Below are 21,211 nucleotides of genomic sequence, written 5' to 3' on the forward strand. Positions count from 1 at the left end.
GACATAATTTGTATGAACACAACTATCTCCTGAATGCCGTCTGTGATGCAGGGGAGAGTGAGAGAAGAGGTTGAGACACTTATGGATAAATTGTATTAATAATAAAATAATTTTTAAAAGAAGCAATACATATAATGGATATAATTTTTAAAATGGAAAGAGAGCTGCCCTCAAATTAAGGAAGATTTTGGGTTCCAGTATCATCTCTGACAAAATACTGACTATCCTGCAACATCCTCTAACATCTCAATGATCCATGGTATTTTCTAAGCTTCCAAACTATAAAAGACAGATGCTTATTTGCATCAGTAGAGGAACTTGCACAAATCCACCTCCCCCTGCAAAAAATTTAGTAAAACTCAACTTTAATATTTTAAGGATATATGATTTTCTCAGTATGGGGGCTTCTTTCATAGATATTCAATAAGTCAGTCAATAAGCATTTCTTTATTAAGACTTTACTATGTTCCGAGGGAAAATAGATCACAATTCCTACTCAGTATGTGGTTTTCAAGAGTTGTTGTGATCCAAAATTTCAGTGCCCTGAAGCTAATCTGGCAATGTAGCTAAACTGTTTCTAGGATGGCAAGCACACATTCTACCACCTGCATCAGAGGGCCCCCTCTTTTGACTATTCAGTGCTGTCTTGCCCTGAAGCCTTTATTTGTGCTCCAAGAAAGTAACTATTCCAACAAGCATGTACTCTGCAGTTTGGTAAGCATGGTCATTATTAGACTCCTACTGTTATAGACCTTTCAGCACCCAGAGTCACTCCATGTCTCAATGAAATGCCAGAACACTTTAGTGAAAGAACAAATGTATACATCCAAAATTTAAAAGTTAGTTCAATCCAATCCAATAATTAAAAAAAAAAAACATTTAGTAATTGCCTACTGCATGTCAGGCACCATGCTAGGCAAGGGGATAGAAAGGCAAACATCAAAATCCTTTCTTCTTCACTGAGGGAACTTACATTTTAGTAGGATAAAATAATATGCACTCAGGTTAAAACACATTATATACAATATGAATGCAAATTGTTTCATGGGATGGAGTAGGAAGGAGTCAGGAAAGACCTCTTGTAGGAGATTGCATCTGAACTGGATCTCAAAATAGAAAGTCATAGAATTTCAGAGCTATGAGACCTTAGAAATCATCCTATTCCTTCTCTATTTCTTAGTATCAACATTTTTTTTAATTATCTGACTTATATATATATATATACATATATATATATATATATATATATATATTTTACTTTACCCTTTCCCCCATGCAAGCACAAATAAGAGAAAAAGGTATAATTTAAGTGGCAAGGAAGTAATCTTAGGTGGCTGATCATTGGGTTCATTGGGTTGTAATCCAGTTTCATCTTTTTATAAATATGGAAACTAGTCATTCCAATGTCTAGACATAAAGGCTCTAGTTCTAGCTTTGCCAATATATATAGCTCTGTGACATGGAAAAAAAAATCACTTAACTGGGAATACTCCATTGAAATGTTAGTCAAATCAACCTCATCATTTTGAGGAATAATGAATAAAGCTAGTTTTCATGTTTCATACCTCTTAACTAATTATTAATAGTTATATATTTTTGATCAATTAATTTTAATTAAATTAATTTGTTTATTAATAATACATGGTATAGAGAGAATGTTGAAGGAAGGGACGGAATTATTTACAGGTCTTTGGAATAAATTTTTCTTTGCCAGGATATTTGCCTGATGGCCAAAAAAAAATTGCCTATTGTAGTTCTTTAGAGAATTTTCCTAGAGAAAGTCTTTCTTCCTTCTCTTTCTTTCTTTTATACATCCTTCTTTTCTTGGTGTTATATTTTTCATTCTGGGGAATTTAAGGGAATGAAAGTGTTCAAAGATATGTTAAAAATGGATGGGGAGAGTCGAGTGGAGAGCCAGTCTTGGAGACAGAAGGTTCTGGGTTCAAATCTAGCCTCAGACACTTCTTAGCTGTGTGACCCTGGGCAACTCCCTCAACCCAGTTTCCAAGCTCTTACCATTCTTCTGCCTTAGAACCAATACTTAGTATTGATTCTAAGTGAGAAGGTGAGGGTTTTAAAAATAAGTCAATGGGGCATTGGCTGGGGAATGACTAACCAAATTGTGATACAACAGGGTAATCCATGATTATTTGGTCATCAGAAATAATGACTATGAAAATTCAGGAAGAAAAAGCCATAGGAAGAATTATATGAACTATTGCAAGAGTGAAGTAAACTGAACCAAGAAACAAGTATACCTGACTAGAATAACGCAAATGGAATCAGAAGAAAAAGAATATGCATTTACTGAATGCCTACTATATGCCAGGCATTGTGCTAAGTGCTTTTCAAATATTATTTCATTTCATCAGAATCCAAAATATCTCCGAATCTGAAAAAGTCCGTGAAACTGAAAGTCATTTTGAAGAAGGGAGAATGAATTGAGACTCTATTGAAATTCTAATGACCAAGTTTAGGCAGAGAAAAGATGAGAAGATGCATGCTCCCTCATTTCAAAGGTGAGAGATTATAGGTATGGAACATTGTATATACTGTCAAACTTGGTAGATGCATTGGTTAGTTTTTTTTTCTTCTTTTGGTTAGTTTTGTTGAACTGCCTTTCTATATATTTTTAAAAATTCTTTAATATAAGAGATAGGTTTCTGAGTAGAGAAAGAAGGGATATATTTGTAAATGAAGATAAGTAAGAAGAAAGATACTAATAAAATGAATAGATATACAAGAGAATGAGAAAGACAAAACTTACTTTGCTTTCCCTATAAATGAGATTATTCCATTTGAAGATAAAAAAATATTTCCAATTTGAAAAATATTAAAAAGCAGCACTGATCTGATGCTTGAGGTTTGGGCTTTGGAAAAGCTCATACAAAAAATTAAATGAAAAAGGAAACCAAAAGTTGCAAAATCAGCAACACGCATAGAGGAAGTGAAAAGCTAGTTCTTGTCCTGAAATAAGAAAACCACAAATATGTAGGCGTTTGTATGTGGGATTGCGAAGCAAATATAACTGTAGTTTGGGTCTTGATTCGGTTTAACATTTATTGATGAGTGCTAAAAGGGTCTTGCAGTTTGGCTTCCTTAGTTGTCTCTCACCTCCCAAATGAATGAAATCACAGGTCTAGTCCTCATCCCTTTAACATGGCATCTTTTGGCATGTTTGGCAACTTGATAAGCATATAATAAAACTTCAAAGTTGTTCAAATGTGCATTTCTTTGATTTTTGTGATTTGAAAACAATCTTGATATAGCAATTAGTAAATCTGTTTTTAATTCCTTATTGGGGATTCTTCTCATCCTTTACCCTCTTATCCATTGGAGATTGGCTCTTGGTTTTATGTATTTTTATTATTTCCTGAAATATCTTGGATATCAGATTTTTAGCACATATGACAGAAAGTCTTTTCCACAAATAGCAGCTTCCCATCTCATCCTTCTTATCCAGCATTTGGCACATTATAACAGACTGATTTTAGCCTACTTGTATTTCTTTGATTTGTGCAAAAGCTCCCAAGTTCATACGATTGAAATGACCTCTTTTATGACTGCTTCTATGCTTTATTTGGTTAAGAACTCTCCCTACATTCATTGATAGCTAGGAAAGTACTTTATCTGGTTCTCTGCTAATTATTTTTATGGCCTGACTAATATTTAGATTTCACATTCATTTTGAGGTTATGATATATCTTATGAGATAAAATGTTGAAACATCTTGGAATTCCTGGTATTGAAAATGTTCCTACTGTATATGTGTTTGTGATCACTTTTTTCTCCTAGCTAAAAGATCATAAACCATTATTTAATTTTTTTTTAGAATTTTGCCAGGAGACCAAATTTGTTTCTCTGTAATAAATAAACTACTTTCTCTCCATTTTTCAAATACATTTTTTTAATGAACCAGAGACCACTCTATCCCCCTCTCCCCATCATTAGCAGGGAAAATCCCAGAAAAACAAATCCCTTAAAAATAAGTGCCTGACTAATCAAAAGAAGCTCCCAAGGTGGCATATCCCAAAATGCATGTCTCTCTCTGTATGTTTAGTCCATCACTTATCTGTCAGGAAATGGGCTTCGGTTCCTCTGAAGTATATTTTATATAGCATTGATTAGAGTTGTTAAATACTTCAGGAGTGTTCATTTTTGATGATGTTTTTGCTAGAATATAAATTGTTCTCTTTGTTCAGCTTTCTTCACTCTCCATTAACTCAAAGTGAGGTTCAAGTGATTCCTGCTCCTTCCACCCTTTCATTTCCTTGTGTGTACAGACGTCTGCTTTTACCTGATGTGGGCTAAGTCCCTCTCCTATTGCCTAACATGCCCTTTATGTTTTTTTTATCCTTTTAAGATCATCAAAACAAAAATCATTCCCAGGTCATCTATATTATTTAATTTTCATTGTTACCCTTGCTGAGATTATGGTTCTTAGCTTTATACTACCTTCCCTTCATTAGAATGCAGCTAGGTGGTGCAGTGGATAGAGTGACCTGAAGTCAGGAAGACATCTTCATGAGTTCATATCTTAATAGCTGTATGACCCTAGACAAATGATTTAACAGTATTTGCCTCAGTTTCTTCATCTGTAAAATGAGCTGGAGAAGGAAATGACCACTCCAGAACCTTTACCAAGAAAACTCCAAAAGTAGTCACAAAAAGTCAGAAACAACTGAAAAATGATTAAACAACATGAAAAACTTTTCATCCTTATAAAATATTTTCCAAATGCTTACTTGCATTTACTTTTATATTTATTTTTATGTTCATGTATGTATTTTAAAATATATACTCAGCTCTAATCTTTTCACCAGGAATTCTTGGAAGTCCTTTATTTTATTCATTTCTCCCCTGCTGGGATTATAAGCAGTTTTGATGAGTAAGTTATTCTTGGTTGTAAATTAGATGCCCTTGCTTTCATCTTTGATGCAGCTCTTTAAAAAATACAAATTGATCAATGACTTCCCTATGTAGCCACATTTGTATCTGTAGATAGCTTCCCATTTTCCTCTCAAGTGGACAATTTCTGCCTTCATAATTTCCTTTCTGAGAAGGACATTTTTATCATTATTTTCTGCTTCTCTCCAATCAACTTTCCTTACAGAAAATTAACCATTGAATCTTTTTTTGAACCCTTGGAAATCTGTTCTAATGTAGTTAGTATACTTTGCTGGCCTGGTTACGTGTATTCCCAAATAACTATCACATATTTTTCTCTATCCCATCTATATGCTTGTCATGTTTCACTTCTTGAATTCATGGATTTCTTCAATCTTGACATTAATATTTCACCAACTTGATATCAGTTTCCTCAGCACCCTGTCCCCTCTGATGGGGGAAGTAAATTCCTCCCAAAGCCTTCCTTTACTGAGGAGAGAAATTGGACTTCTAGCTCACTCCACATTTCATCTGACTGGTTCCAACTCAATGAAACAAGATGCGAACCAGGTATTCACTTCTCCCCTACTCCCCACCTTGTTTTTCCTCACCCATCCTGCTCCTTTTTGTGTGTTGTCTTTCCCCACAAGATTGTAAGCTCTTCGAGGGCAAAGGAGCATTTTTCTTTTTTGTATCCTCAGCACTTAGCACATATACCTAGCCAACAGCATATACTTAGTAAATCTTTATTAAACTGAATTAAATGAATAACATAGACCATTTCAGAGAATATTGTGGACATATAACCTATTCTACCAAGTCTTCAGTATGACCCCTGGATGTAGGGTCTCTAGCGCAACCTATTTAATATTCCTTCACATTTTGAACATTTTCATTGTAAAGATTAAAATTTAGGGGAGACTGAGGCAGGTAGAAATTAGTTTCTCTCTGTAAGGAGTATTATATTTTTAGAGGTTTATTGAAGATTAAGGATGAAAGAAAATACAGGATAAGGAAAACATGCCAAGGCCAGAGAGGCCTAGACAAGACCTCACCTACATTATGGAAAGAGCCACGTCTGCCCCAAAACAGAAGTCCAAAAAGAGAGAGAGACCGCCTACGGGGAAGACCCTTTAAATAAAATTTTGGTCTCGTCCCAGGTGAGAATTCAGTGAGATTAGAGGGCATTCTGGGAGCTAGCAAGGACTCCTGGGGAATGGAGTCCAGAGTTCAAATCTCAATTTTACATCATTTGGACAACTAAGGCCATATGTTATGTTGATGTCTCTCTTCTTAAATGTTGTCTCCTGTGAATTATCTAGTGGTCCTTTCTTCTTCCGTTGTTTTTAATATATTTTGCCTGCTACCTTCAGGCTTGGCAGATTTACAAGGACAGTTTCTACCCTCTCCTTTCTTTTTAAATCACTCATGATTAGATTTTCAATACTCCCTACAAATATATTTTTACAAGCTTTTATTAGGTGTACTCCATTTCAAGACAACTTCCCATCATTTCTATACTTTAAGTTATAGCATAGAAATCTAAATCCAAATCTCAGACAACATTTTCTTTGCCAACCGCATACTCACAAGTTGCCTTTCTCTTCTGAATTTCTTTCTTTCTAAAGTCAAGAGAATAGGAAACACTATTCCAAGGAGTGGAACTTTTGATCCAGGACTTTATATTCCTTAGCATTGTTTCCCAGGTTCCTTCTACTTGTATCAGTCATCAGATCTGACAAGCTGTCTGTCACATCGTGCTTGTATGTTCTGGAAACATAGCAGATCTGATTGTTTAAGTCACATCAGCAAATATCTGCTTAGGTTTCCCTTAGCAGTGATTAAAGAGGCATCATGGCTGCTCTTATTTTCCTCCAAATATTGCTGGAGGACTTCTCATCTGATACCACTTGTGAATCCATCACTCCTCAAAACTAGGATTATTAAATTGGAGTCCATGAACTTGAACGTTTTTTGATTAGTTATATTTCAATGTAATTGTTTTCTTTCATAATCCTGTTTTTTATATTATGTATTTAAAAATATTATTCTGACAAAGAGTCACAGACTTCACCAGCCTTCCAAACAGATCCAAGACCTCCCCTAAGAAGCTAAGAACGTTTATTTTGAAACATAAGAGACTTCTTCCTCCTGAAATGGTCCAACTCTACCCTCTTGAGGAAGACCCAGCCTTCACAGGGTCATAATTTTCTTCACTTAAAGATAGACCTCTGGCCCTCTTTTCACTTTCCGATGTTCTACCAGTCAAATGCTAAACCATAAGTTCCACCTCTGGAGAATCTCTTAACTTCTAACATATTTATGGACAGATCCCTTGAGTATTTCCTGGAAAATTTCCTAGCTATGTGTATACTCAAGCACTTATTTCTGACTCTCTGGACTTGGTTAGTCCTTCTGTCCACTAAGGAGTATGGAATTGTCCTGCTGTCAACTCCTATTTACTTTGCTTTGGTCTTTTGTCCAATGTGGGTGCAAATCTCTATCTTGTCCATCTGATGTCATTCCAAGTAGAGTTAGAGAAGGCTCTTTGGTTAGATCAAATGGACTGCCTTTTTTCTTAACCTGATTCCTTGTACAGGCATTCTCTAAAGGGAAATCTTCAACACCTCAGATCTCCTGATAACAACAACAAGCCACTTAAACAATAACAGACAATGAGAGGGAGTGTTATTATAGCAAAACAGAATAATGCATGTGGAGCCAACTAGGAGAGGAGAATAGGGAAAGGAAACAGAGAATATGTATCTGTGTTTGATTGTACTAGGGAAAGCATTGGGGTTGTTTTGTTTTTTTTTTTCAGTCACAGGTGCAGACGTCAATAAGTATAGCCACTAGTAGGTATATCAATCAGTATAAGACCCTTTGAAATTGGGTTGAAGATTCATCTTCTGTATTTCTTGTGTTTGCAAAGTACTGTGATCATGGTGGAAACGGGAAGTAGCATTTGACCTTCATTATTCTTTGACTTGATGGACAATATAGATAGGAAGAATAAGATATTTTGGCCATAAATAAGAATCCTTACCAAGAGTAAAATGTTTCAAATCACTAAAGAACTTCATTTCCTTCTCATTATAACCTTGAATCCTTCTCAAATTATGTAAACACTGATTATCTCTTAGATTTGAATTGGTTATTCCCGTAATTTGCTACTCAAAAGGGTGGTTATGGTGAAATCATTTGCTTTTTATTTGTGAGGTTTCCAACAGAAGTAGTGTTAAGACTCTTAGAAATTATATTCGGTGGGGCAGGTAGGTGGCTTAGCGGATAGAGAGATGACCTGGAGACAGGAGGTCTGAGGTTAAAATCTGGTCTCCAACTCTTCCTAGCTGGGTGACTTTGGGCTTAAGTCCACTTAAACCCCAGTTGCCTAGCCTTTACCAGTCTCCTGCCTTAGAACCAATACTTTAGTATTGACACCAAGACGGAAAATAAAGGTTCAAAAAATACATTATATTGTTCTTTCTAAAAGCCTCATGATGAAGCAGAGAGAGATTACGAAGACCATGTTGTAGAAAGTCCATGTTTTGTGTCCTTTCTTTGGTCTCCATCCTCCCTAGAGGGGGTGCTTCCTCTGGAGAGGGAATTTCAAAGGCATTAATTTATTCCTTAGGTGAAGAGGGAAGAATTAAGGTCTATTGCAGTGGTAATTGTAGGTATGCCTTTCCTCTTCTTAGTAATTCCTAAACCAGGCGTTATGCAAATGCAGTCTTGGAGTTTATAGAAAAGGAGGAAATTTTGTCTCAACAAACCAAGCTCATTTAGCAGTTTCACAATTTCTTTTCACCTGCTATTTCATGAGGACACTGATTTCCACTTTACATCCCCTGAGAAGGCACATTATCATATCATTATGAAGAACTAAATTAGCTCCCTGACCCAGCAGTCTGAGGTTGGTGATTTGCAAAGAATACTTGCTGCTCTTGTAGGCTGAGTTCCTTGGAAACAAGAAATCTAGGCTGTGAATTGAGAAGTACTCTGTTTCCCCCTCAAAATGAATTTAATACTACCAAGGACTAGGAAAATAATTCTCAGTTTCTAAGGGTAGAAGGTTAACTAAATGCCAAATTACATTATCTAGGTGATTTAAAACTTTCTTATTATCCTGGAAACATAAGAAGGATCTGTAATTTCTTTGGTGTAACTCCTATACAGAAACTCTCTCTATTGACAGTGATTGTAAGCCAATCTATGACCATAACTCCATCAGTACAATTCACAACCCATTTACATCCTTACAGATAAGTCCTTAAAAAACTAGCTGGAGGCACATAAAGATGAAGTGACAGGAATGCACATAAGAGGTGTCAGAGGCTAAATCCAAACCCAAGACTTTTTGACTCAAAGTCTAGCATTCTCTTTTCTGTTACATTAGGAGATATAAAATAAAAATCCGTCATTCTCATCACTGTTATTATTTCAGGTAACAATTTCTATACCCTCTACTTGTCAGGAACCCTTTTTCAGTTTATGGAAAACATTTCCCTTCCTAGTACATAAAAAAAGGCAGTGTTACACTCCTTATAGGCTGATGTGGATAATTTATTCTTCCAAGAGACAACTTAATATTATGAACAATGCAAAGTGATGCCCACTTTAAATCAAGCTGGAAGATTTAAAGTCACAGGGTGGGAGTTCATGCCCTAATTCTTCTGTTTTGAGTAAATCTCCCTGGGCCTCAGTTTTCTTGTCTTCAAGAGGAATGGGTTGGTCTAGATAACCAATGAATCCTTATCAGAAATATATCTATAATCCTATAATCTAGCTGACAGATTCTTCTTCAGCCTTTGTTAAAAGTTTCTGGTGAGTGAGAATAAACTGTCCCTGGCAGTTAGTTCCCTTCTGGAGTACCTCTAACTGGTAAAATTTTTTTTCTTAATTAAAGACTAAATTTATACATAGTGGTAAATGACCACAGTAACCTAGTTTATTTTTTTATTTTTTGAAATTTTTATTTAGTGTAAAAGTTAAAATTAAATCTCAATAGTAAAAATATTATATTTTATGAGGTTTATTAAATGATCATTGGAAATCAAGAAATAAAGAGGGTACAAAATAAAAACCACACACCCACGGCTGATCAGCCAGTTCAAACACACACCTTACAACCACCAAGCTCAGGACAGGAAGTAAAGAGGTGAGACTTTCCACATCTCCACCTAATATCCCCTACCTATATAGGAAGTAGATAATGATAGGAAGTCAGTGGGCTCCTGGGAAATATAATTCTTTTTTAGGGTGACAGATTTTCAATTATACATTAGTCAATTTAGAACATTATTCCTTGGTCATAGTAACCTAGTTTTGATGAACACAAAGATCCAAGTTTTTGGAAAAAGATCTCACTATCTCACAAAAACTGTTGGGAAAACCCAAAAACAGTATGGAAGAAATTAGGTATAGACCAACACCTTATGGTTTATACCAAGATAAAGTCAAGATGGACACATGATTTAGAAATAAAAAAGTGATACTATAAACAAATAAGGGGAGTACAAAATAGTGTACCTGTCAAACCTATGGATAAGGGAATGATCATATTGAATATTGAAAATATTGAAATATGAATGATCATATTTTTTTAAATTGAATGTAGTCAAAGTTATCTATTTTACATTAGGAACATTAGGAGATGTAAAATAGATAACTTTGACTACATTCAATTAAAAAAAAAGGTTTTTGCACAAACAAAACTAAATGCAACCAAGATTAAAGGGAAATAATAAACTGAGAAAAAATTTTATAGCAAGTATCTCTGACTATAGGGACCCCCCTCGGGAGTCCTACAACATTTACTTGTGGGAAATAACCTGAGGTGGGGAAAGGAGGCTAAGGAAATGGGAGAATAATAAAGACTCAAAGACAAACATAGAAACACCTGGGGAGTAACACGAACTCTGAGGAAATAGGAGGAATAAGAGAATAGAGAATAAGAGAATAAGAGAATCAACCCCTTGATATCCCTATAGACAAGAGAGTCTAAACATCAATAGGAAGCTTCAGGGGCGACTGTGGCACTAGAAAAGGTGGGAGTCAACTCCTTGGTGCCTCGGGTGACCACATCGCTAGGAAAGAGATACAGAGAAGCAAGAGTGGTAAGAGGAGAGGAGGGTAAGGGAGAGAACCAGAGAGGCAGTGAAGAGCGAGAGCCAGTAAGTGAACGTATACGTAACATAACATAGGTTTTAACATTGGTTGAATTGACAATGACAAGATCAAAGAGGTGGAGTTTAATCCATCCCGCTCTTTGCAAAGGTGTGTAGTCCAAGCTGAGCAATACCCTAATAAAACTGCGCTATGTTAATGGAAGTACTCCGAGTGAAAGTACCCGTGTTTTGTAAATGAAAGTACTCTAAGCATATTACTGAGGCAACATGGCTGTCCACACCCAGCCCAAGAATTTGCCCGTCTGTTGCTAGTCCGTTGGACTGTCCCTTTAACATCAAGAGGTCTGACCATGTGTCTGGTAGTACAATATCAATACATCAGTCATACTTCCCAAATGCCAACATGCCTGGTATGCTACACTGACAAAGGATTAATTTCTTAAATATATATAAAATGGAATCAAATGTATAAAAATATAAGCCTTCCCCAATTGACAGATAGTTAAAGGATATGAATAAGCAGTTCTCAGATGAAGGAATTAAAATTATCTTTAGTCATGTGAAAAAAATGCTCCAAATTAGATGAGAAATGCAAATTAAAATCATTATAGAGTACCACCTCACACCTATGAGACTGGCTTATATGACAAAAAAGGAAAATGATAAATGTTGGAGGAATGTGGAAAATTGGGACACTAATACACTGTTGGTAATATGTAAACTGGTATTTGGTTGTGAACTATACAACCATTCTGGAGAGCAATATGTAACCAGTGTCAAATGGCTATAAAACTGTACATATCCTTTGATTTGACAATACCACTACTAGGTCTATATCCCAAAAAGATCAAATATGGGGAAAGGAGATATATAAAAAAAAAATATTTGTAGCAGTTCTTTCTGTAGTGGCAAATAATTAGAAAACAAAATCATTTCCATCATTTGGGAAATGGTTGAACAAATTGTGGTATATGCTTGTAATGGAATACTATTGTGCCGTAAGAAATGGCAAACAAGATGATAAAAAAATCATGGAAAGACCTGTATGAACTGATGTAAAGTGAAGTAAGCAGAACCAGAAGAACATTGTACACAGTAACAATTGTAAAATTAAAATTAATATCCAATAACTCCAAGTAATATATTTTATAAAGTTGATTAATAATCACTTGAGGTAGAAAAAATAAAAGAACAAAAGTAAAAGCCTCAGTAAAAGCTATGTGAGTGAAATTCTCTTGACTAGCACTCACGCAACCTCCCACATGCCATTATCAGGGGAAAAAAGAGCGTGACAGGTGGGGATACATCAAAATATATCTTCCCAATGTAAGGACACAGGTAAACACATAAATGGGATATTGGGATTTAGAGTCCTAGGGAGCAAAATTCTAATTATACACAACAATTATATAGGCCAAGGTTATAAAATCAGTTCTCAGATGAAGAAATTAAAACTATATTAGTCATATGAAAAAATGTTTTGGTACATTATTTACTAAAGAAATGCATATTAAAATAAACTGAATGACTTAACTATTATCATCCATGAAATCATCATTCATTGGAAATCAATCAAAACTTTAATATTTCAAGAATGTGATTTCACTGAACCATAATCCATCACCCCCTAACAATACTATTGAAAAACCTTCAATAACTTAATAGTAACTATTCAGAAACTTTTTGACATAAAACAAAACAAAAGACCAACTTATATTCCACATTTTGATGATACAAGGTGGCTGTAGAGGAATGTATAAGAGAGTCCTAAATAATCTTTTTTCCTCTCTTTTTTCAGTTTATTTTTGTATATATATATATTTATTTTTTTCAGATGACATGTCAAAACATTTTAACATTTGTTTTCTTATATTTTGCAATGTGTTCTTTCTCTTCCTCCCACCTATCCCCCTCCTAAGAAGGCAGGTAAGTAACATGATATAGGTTATGCCTATATCATAAAATATATATACATATTGTTACAAGGGAATCACTTTAAAAGACTGATATATATTAATTTAAGGTCGCCAAGGAATCAGCTATGTAATTCCTAAATGAAAAACTCAAGTCAGCCGTCAGCCTTTTTTTGGAGTTTAATTACAATAGGAGCAAGAAAGGAATTAGAGATATATATAGAGAGAGAAAGGGGAGAGAAGGGAATAGGGCTTAAATACCCCTTCTGTTTAGGCTGGGCCAAAAGGCCCAAGCCCTTAGATAGCTGGGGCAAAGAAAAGAGATCAGTCCCTTTCACTCACGTGTCCAAAATGGAGAAACAGTCTCAGAGGCCCCCACCTTCAGCTTCCTTCAGAGCAAGCTTCCTCCGAGCCCAGGAACCACACCGACCAAAAACTCAATCACCTTCCGAGTCTCCAGACCCTCCTATCTTTAAGGACACCATCCAAGTTGCCTCCCCTCAGTCCTCACATCTACCAATCACTCTTCATCAATTTCCCTGTCAATGGAGGCTCTCGCTTAACCCAGGACCGCCCAGAGGTTTCTGGCTTTTGCACATGTCTGTTGAAGGTCATATTTTTCAAATGATTAAATCTTTACTCCTTTGCTACAGCCCTTTCTAAATCCTGTTAACTTGAGTATGGTAGAGATTGGAATAATTAAATTTTGATCTAGGCTGCAGCCCTTACTCAATCCTATTAGGACTGAATAGGGTGGAGTATCTCCATTGTATCAATTCTAAAATCAATCAAGACTCAAAGAAATTCCTGTTCTATGCTTAAGCATAGGTCAAAGTCCTTTCCATTGTTCAGCAAAGGGTTTCTGTCCTAAAGTAATCTTAAGAAGGGAAGAGAAGGAACCTCCCATGCCAATGGAGTTCCCATTCCAATAGACTATCAGTAAGAAATTTTCCAAGTATGAAATATCCCAATGGTGAAATTTTCAACAATTATAAGTCTAAGGAAATTTGAGGTTTACAATATACAATATACATATAATAACATATTTCCCTGTTCATCATGTTGTGAAAGAAGACACATAACAGTAGTGATCTTTTCTTGAGAACGGCAGAAGAAACCATACATAAGGCAAGAAACAGGAAACACACCTGCTAGTCAGCTTAAGCCTGGATCCTAGTCCTGGTTGGAGGATGCTATTGTTGCGAAAACCATCTCAGTGCATATAGCCTAGGCCACATAAAGCATTCTGTTGGATTGCAATGACTGGGAAAAATGGGCCAGTTTCATATTATAGCCAAATATTCTTTATTTTTTATTTCAGACAAATAATCTTGCAAAGTTCCAAGCCCTATTTCTTTATTGCTGAAAGACTGACAGTGCTTCAGTACCTTTTAAATTTGATAGTCTTGGTCAAAATCAAATCACCCTTCCCTAGGTAAAGCTCTGGTGGATAATGTCAGACTTTAGGAAAATGAAAAACTGAGAAAATCTGTGAGTAGTAAAAAAAGCACCATATAAAAATCATTAACAGTATAATTATTACAATTAATTCAGAAACTGGGACTCAATTCAGTGATTGAGTTGATACCTGCTTTATGTGCCTTAAGAGAACAAGACTAAGAATTGGGAGGCCATAGATGGGCTCAATCCTAGTTGAATGTTCCAGTTATTACATGGATACTTGGCAGATTCAGTTAGAAGTACAGGATTTGGAGTTGGGGAACTGGGGATTCAATCATAGGTTTGCTCTGTATCATTTGAGTGATTCGGTCAAAAGTCATGAAGTCCTCTGAGTTTTCTACAGCTCTAAAGCTATGATCTGATACTCGTAAGGCACAAAGTTACATGTATGCTTTTGATGACTCAAGAGTTCTTAATTGCTATAAATGCAAACCCAAAGGCAGAAAATGGGGAAGGCCACAGAAAGCCCAAATATTGAAATCTAATATCTTATCACCAGGTAAAATAATAATGAGACCATCAGCCACATGTTTAAAGCAATTAACACCTACATAATACTAGGCTTAAAATATGTTTTGTGGAATTATGAAAGGAAAAATAACATATTTGAAAGTTAACCTAACAAAAATCTTTATAATATTTATAAAACATTGGGTCCATCACCTCAAAACAACTTAAGCACACAATTAACAGATTAGAATTTATGGGGTATTCTTTTGGAACAAATCATATTACTTCACCAATCCAAAAAAAAAATGTAAACCCTAATCTTGCATCTTGGAATCAATACTGGGTATTGGTTCCAAGGAAGAATAGTGGCAAAGGCTAGGCAATTGGGGTTAAGTGACTTGCCCAGGCTCACACAAGTAGACAGTGTCTGAGGCCAGATTTGAACGTAGGACTTCCTGTATTTAGGCTTGGCTCTCAATACACTAAGCCATCTAACAGTCCTCTCACTAATCAATTTTATACTATGTTTCTTAAATGTACCCCAAAGAAGTTACATTTGGATTGAATCTCTGAAATGGTTACCTTTGAATAACCAATGCAATGGTTTCTTTTGCAAGTCAATGAAATAGCTTTGATTCAGGGGTAGAGTCAAAAGGTCCTTCTTAGGGAATGAACTTAACCAATCATATGTTAGCAAAGATGTGCCGAACAAATGACTGAAATATATTGATTTGTTTGTGGAAAGGGAAAAGCTTATGATAATGATTTAGAAGTAGGTCTTTGTTATCAGAAAGTGCAAATGGTTTTATTCTTAAGAATCTAGACTTTCAGATCAATGTAGATTTTTCAAGGAAATAGTATAGACTGGGCACCACAATACTTCAAGAGGCAAAAATAAAGCACCAACAGAGTACTGTAGCTGATAAATCCCCCTTTAACAAACACAGATTATAAAATGTTCTTGAGACTTCAACAAGTAAACCTTACTGGAACTACATGATTATCAGAGAATGAATTGTCCTACCAAATCACTCATATATAATATTGAGCCAAAACAACAATTTTTTTCAAAAATATTTTATTTCCCTATTTACATATGATGACAATTTTCAGCATATGTTTTTTTGAAATTACAAGATCCAAATGGTCTCTCCCTCTCTCTTCCCTCTCCCTTTCAGAGATGGTAAACAATTTGATCTTGGTTATTGTGATAATTAAAATGTTTGGGAGCAAGGGAAATATATATATAAATTATAACCGCTGAAATATGTTTTCTACTGTGTCTTGGGTTTATATAAATATAAGATGGTCGCCAGGGAATATATTCCCAATTTATGAATATGCCCAAGCCAACTGGGTTTTATAGAGAAATTTAATTTATAATACACTGATTAATCAATAGAGAAAGAGAGAAAGTAAGAAAGGAATAAGAATGAATAAATCAGTCAGTTGGTTTTATCACTCACCCAAGATCTCTCTAGGTAAGGCTTGTCATGCCAACCTCAGGCTCCACCTTCAAGAGAGCCTCCTTTCAAGAAATGTTTCCAGAGAATTCTCCTCCTTCAGAGCCAGCCTTCTCTCCTGGTCCTCCCACAGAGCAACCTCCTCAGTCCTCCTTCAGAGCCACCTCGCTCAGAGCAAAACCTCCTCTGGCACTTCCCCCTGTCCTCAGACCCTGCTATCTTTAAGGAAACCATCTAAGTCCCCTCCTCTCAGTTCTCACATCTACCAATCACTGTCCATGTCTCCCCTGTGCCAATGGTGGCTCTAGCTTAACCCAGGACCGCCCAGAGGTCTGCCCCCCTTTGCACATGTCTGTTGAAGGTCATATTCTCAAATAATTAAATTTTGATCTATGCTGCAGTCCTTCCTAAATCCTGTTAGGCTGAGTAGGGTGGAGATTGTAAGTTCCAAGACCTGGTTCTGTCATTCCAAGTATCTCTATTGTATCAATTCTAAAATCAATCATGACTCAAAGAACTTCCTGTTCTATGCTTAAGCATAGGTCAAAGCCCTTTCCATTGTTCAGGAAAATGTTTCTGTCCTAAAGCAGTCCCAAGTAGGGAGGAGAAGGATCCTCCCATGCCAAGGGGGTTCACATTCCAATAGAGTTCTTACTATCAGTAGGAAATTTTTTCCAGTATGAGATTTCCCAATGGGGAAATTTCCAACATTCAAAAGTCTAAGAAATTTTAAGGTTTACCTTATACATGTATTATCATGCAAAACATGCTTCCAGATTGGTCATTGTTGCAAGAAAATATTCATATAAAAGCAAAATCCCAAAAATAAAACTGTAAATAAACTGATGTGAAAGATAGTCTGCTTTGATCTGAATTCTTATCCCAACAATTCTTTCTCCAAAGGTAGACAGAATTCTTTGTCATAAATCCTTCAGAATTGTCCTGGGTCATTGTACTATTGAGAATTGGTAAGTCTCTCAGTTGATCATTGTATAATATTGTTACTCTTTACAATAAGAACAACATTTTTAAAGGATAACGTCATATCAAATATTTCTAATCTCTCAACTACATGGAACAAAAAGTTATTAAAATAGAAACTTAGAGAAAAAATAGTCATGTGGGAATAGGACAAGCTATTATCTCACTTATCCTTTCTGCTGCTAGAGTTGTCCCAATGATACCTTCAACCTAGAGAAGACAAGCTTAAGTGCCAATAATTTCATTCAATTACTAAAAAGTAATTTGGGCTGGGGGCCAGCTAGGTAAAACAGTGGATTAAGAACCAGAGCTGGAGACAGGAAGGCCTGGGTTCAAATCTGGCCTTAGAATCTTCCTAGCTGTGTGACCCTGGGTAAACCACTTAACACCAGTTGCCTAGCCCTTACTGATCTCCTGCCTTAGAACCAATTTTGATTCTAAGGAAGAAGGTAAGAGTATTTTTAAGTGATTATTTTATCTACCTGAGCAATAGTTCACAGAACTTTATAGACAAGAATAATATTGTGGTAAAGATTGGTCACAGGACAATTTTATCTGAACACTACTAAAAAGATAAGATGAATGAGATGGATAATAGAAATAATATTAATAACATTACATGAAAATAGTTGGTATTTATACAGGGCTTTAAGATTTGCAAAGTATTTCATAATCCTTATCTCACACTACTCTTCCTCAAACTACTGAATTGTCATGAGCTATGAGATGGTCATACCTTTGATCATCACCCTCAAAGGATACACTTTCATCTATGAATTCTAAATTTTTCTGACAATAATCTCTTACATCACTCCTTATGCCTTACAATCCATACTTTCTTCATCCTCATTTTAACTCTTGATGCCTCTAACTTTTGTTTCTTTTCTAGCACATTCCCTCTTCACTGACAATCTTCAATGTACACCCTTATATTGAATTCTTGGTGAATTACTTCAACTTGATACTATCCTCTACTTTGGAATCTCTTTCTCCTGTGTCCTCTCACTGATTACCATTAAGAGGCCATTAGAAATTTTGGAGAAAACATTTTCATTTGAATAATGAAGTCAGAAGCCACAGGGTAGAAGGAAACTATCACTCAAAGCCACAGCTAAATACTGGGCAGGACAAATAAGTCTTGGCTTCAAGACATTGAAATTTTAGGGGTATAAAAATTTAATATATACCTTCCTTTTTCTACTTAACTGAATTTATCTTTAGTACATAATTATTTTCACATCATAAATTGCATACCTAATTTTTGCTTGCCTTGATTTTAAGAATTGATATTATGACAACATAAATTTAGTTAGAGGTTGGAAAACCATTTTTAAAAATAGAACATAGAGGTTCCAAATTTTAGTTGTACTAATAGAGGGCAGAAAGGATTCCCTTTTACATCAATGCTTTCAAAACCATTGAAAAAAAAAACAAAAAAAATTGAATCCCAAGCAAAAACAAAAAAAAAGTCCACTTCTTACCAGTAACAACTACCAAAGAAATATTCTAGAATTAGAAAGTTAGATTCTGATGACCTGAGTTGTTGTTCTAAAACAAACACAAAACCCCCAAATCTCATTTCTAATTTTTCTTAGAGTAAAAGCTCTTAAAACAGAGAATAATAGTCAGAATTCAAAGGATTCCAAGAGAAAATTGAATTGTCCAGCTATTGTGATGATAGTCCCTTATCCTGGTTTTCTAATAAACTATGTATAGCTAGTCTCTGGAGTTTTTATTTTACCTTATTTACCTCAGTCACCTGGCTACTTTCCCCCTTGGGAGTCTCATTTCAGGCACTAGTGATTTTCTGAGATAATAAACTCTGGATCCAAATAACAATGGTTACTTTGACCATTGACAGCCTGAACAGCAGTGTCAATCACTCAAGAGCCTCATTGGTACCATGACATTTTCTCATTACAAAACTCTCAAGAACAATTACCTGATAATGAATTAAGGTCAGAGCTGGTGGTGGTTTTGGTTCTGAAGCAAACTATTGACTATAGGCAGTCTGATTAAACCTATTTATCAGTTGAAGCCGGGATACATGGATTTGACTGTGGTTGAGGTGAAGAGGGGCTTGAAAACCAGTCATCCCCTTTTTATTAGCTACCTTGCACCATGACAAGTTATTTCACTCTTTGTGAAACTGACAAACTTCATTGCTCAAGAGATGGACAATCCATCCAAACTTTCCCATTCAAACTTTGTTATTTAAGCTAAACAGCAACAGTTCCAGTTACACTGAGGTTCATACCCTTTGCATCATCATCATCATCACTGACTCATTCTCCTTGTTTTTCATGTCTGATCAACTGTTTTATTGATTCTGACTCTACAACATATCTGGCATCTGTCTCTTCTCTCCACTTGGACAGCACCATCCTAGTTGAGGTCCTCATCATCACCTTTCCCCTTGACTTTTATAATAATTACCTGGCTGCTAACTATTATAATAGGCCTTTTCCTTTTCCAGTATGTCCTCTAAGCAACTGTCCATTTGACATACACACATACAGATATAATTTGTTTGACCATGCTACACTCCTGTTCAAGAACCTTGTTTGGTTCCCTACTGTCTTTAGGATAAATAAATACACACACACACACACACACACACACACACTAACATCCTTTTTCTGGCCTTTTCAGCCCTTCCAAATCTGTTTCAAGCTCACCCTTTTCAGATTTACTTCTTCCATGCATTTTAAATTTCAGTCAAACTGGACTACATTCTCTTCTCTCTATAATTTTCTATTTACCACCTCCATTTCTTTGGGTGACCTGGAAGGACATTCTTTTCATTCTTTCCTCTTAGAGCCTTTGGCTCTTTGGGAAATTTTTCTTGATGTCCTTATTCCACCTCAAATAACTGTATATATGCTTATATTTTTTAATGCTGCATGCTATCTTCTCCTTAATCTCCTCAATGGTAGGTAATTCCCCTCAGGGCAAGGATTGTTTTTCTTTTTGTCTTTGTTTATTGGACTGGATTGGTTTCATCAATGAAGGGCTCTTCTTTTTCTATTTCTCTTTCTAGGTTCATATCTCCCTACATGAAATACAAAGATAAAAGAGAGCATCATAGGATACCCGTAAGATATTTGTTTTTCTCTTTATGATGAAGTTTCACTTTCCTAGCATTAGCTGAAAACCCTAGCTGAGCTGCAATGGACAGGTTTTATAGAGTGTTCCAAGTGGCTATTGCATAACTGGAGATGGACACACATGTTGCTAGATTAGTAAATCTGAGAATCTCAGGAATGTTCCCTTTAATTATTTCACTCAGACTTCAGAGATGGCTCAATGGAGAGAACACTGGGCCTTTCGTCAGTAAGACATAAGTTCAAATCTGAACTCAGCTATGTTCTACCTGTGAGACGCTGAGCAAGTCACTTGACCTCTGTTTGCCTTAACCTACAGGAGAAGGAAATGGCAAGCCACTCTTTTGCCAAAAAAATCTCATAGAGAGTAGAGTACACAGAGTCAAAAAGAATCAGCTATTGACTGAATGATTGAACAAGAACAAAAGAGTCCAGAGAATAGGTCAACTACCCAGAGATTTCACTAATGAAAACTGAGTTTCATGGATCTTGTTCTCTGGTATTCCTGTGCTCTGCCCTGTTTCTCTCCAAGTCTTCTTGCTCTGCTTAGAGACCTGCTATTCTCAGAAACAAGAACATCCATATATTATTCGAGCTTCAGTTAGGATTAAAATGAAAAGGTCTCTGACAATAATAAAGAACGAAGTGGAATTTTTTGCTGACTTTCCTCTCTGCCCTCGGACAAGGGCAGAACTTGAAAGAAAGGCTAAGACTTGGTCACCCATCTTCAAAGATGAGTTATTTCTGTGACATCTCTTCTTCAGTTGTCAGCTTCCTTTGTGTCAGCTGTTCACAAGGTGACCCAGTAGCTTGCGTGAGTCTTG

The sequence above is a fragment of the Monodelphis domestica genome, chromosome 6 (assembly GCF_027887165.1).
Source record: "Monodelphis domestica isolate mMonDom1 chromosome 6, mMonDom1.pri, whole genome shotgun sequence".
In the NCBI taxonomy this organism is placed as follows: Eukaryota; Metazoa; Chordata; class Mammalia; order Didelphimorphia; family Didelphidae; genus Monodelphis; species Monodelphis domestica.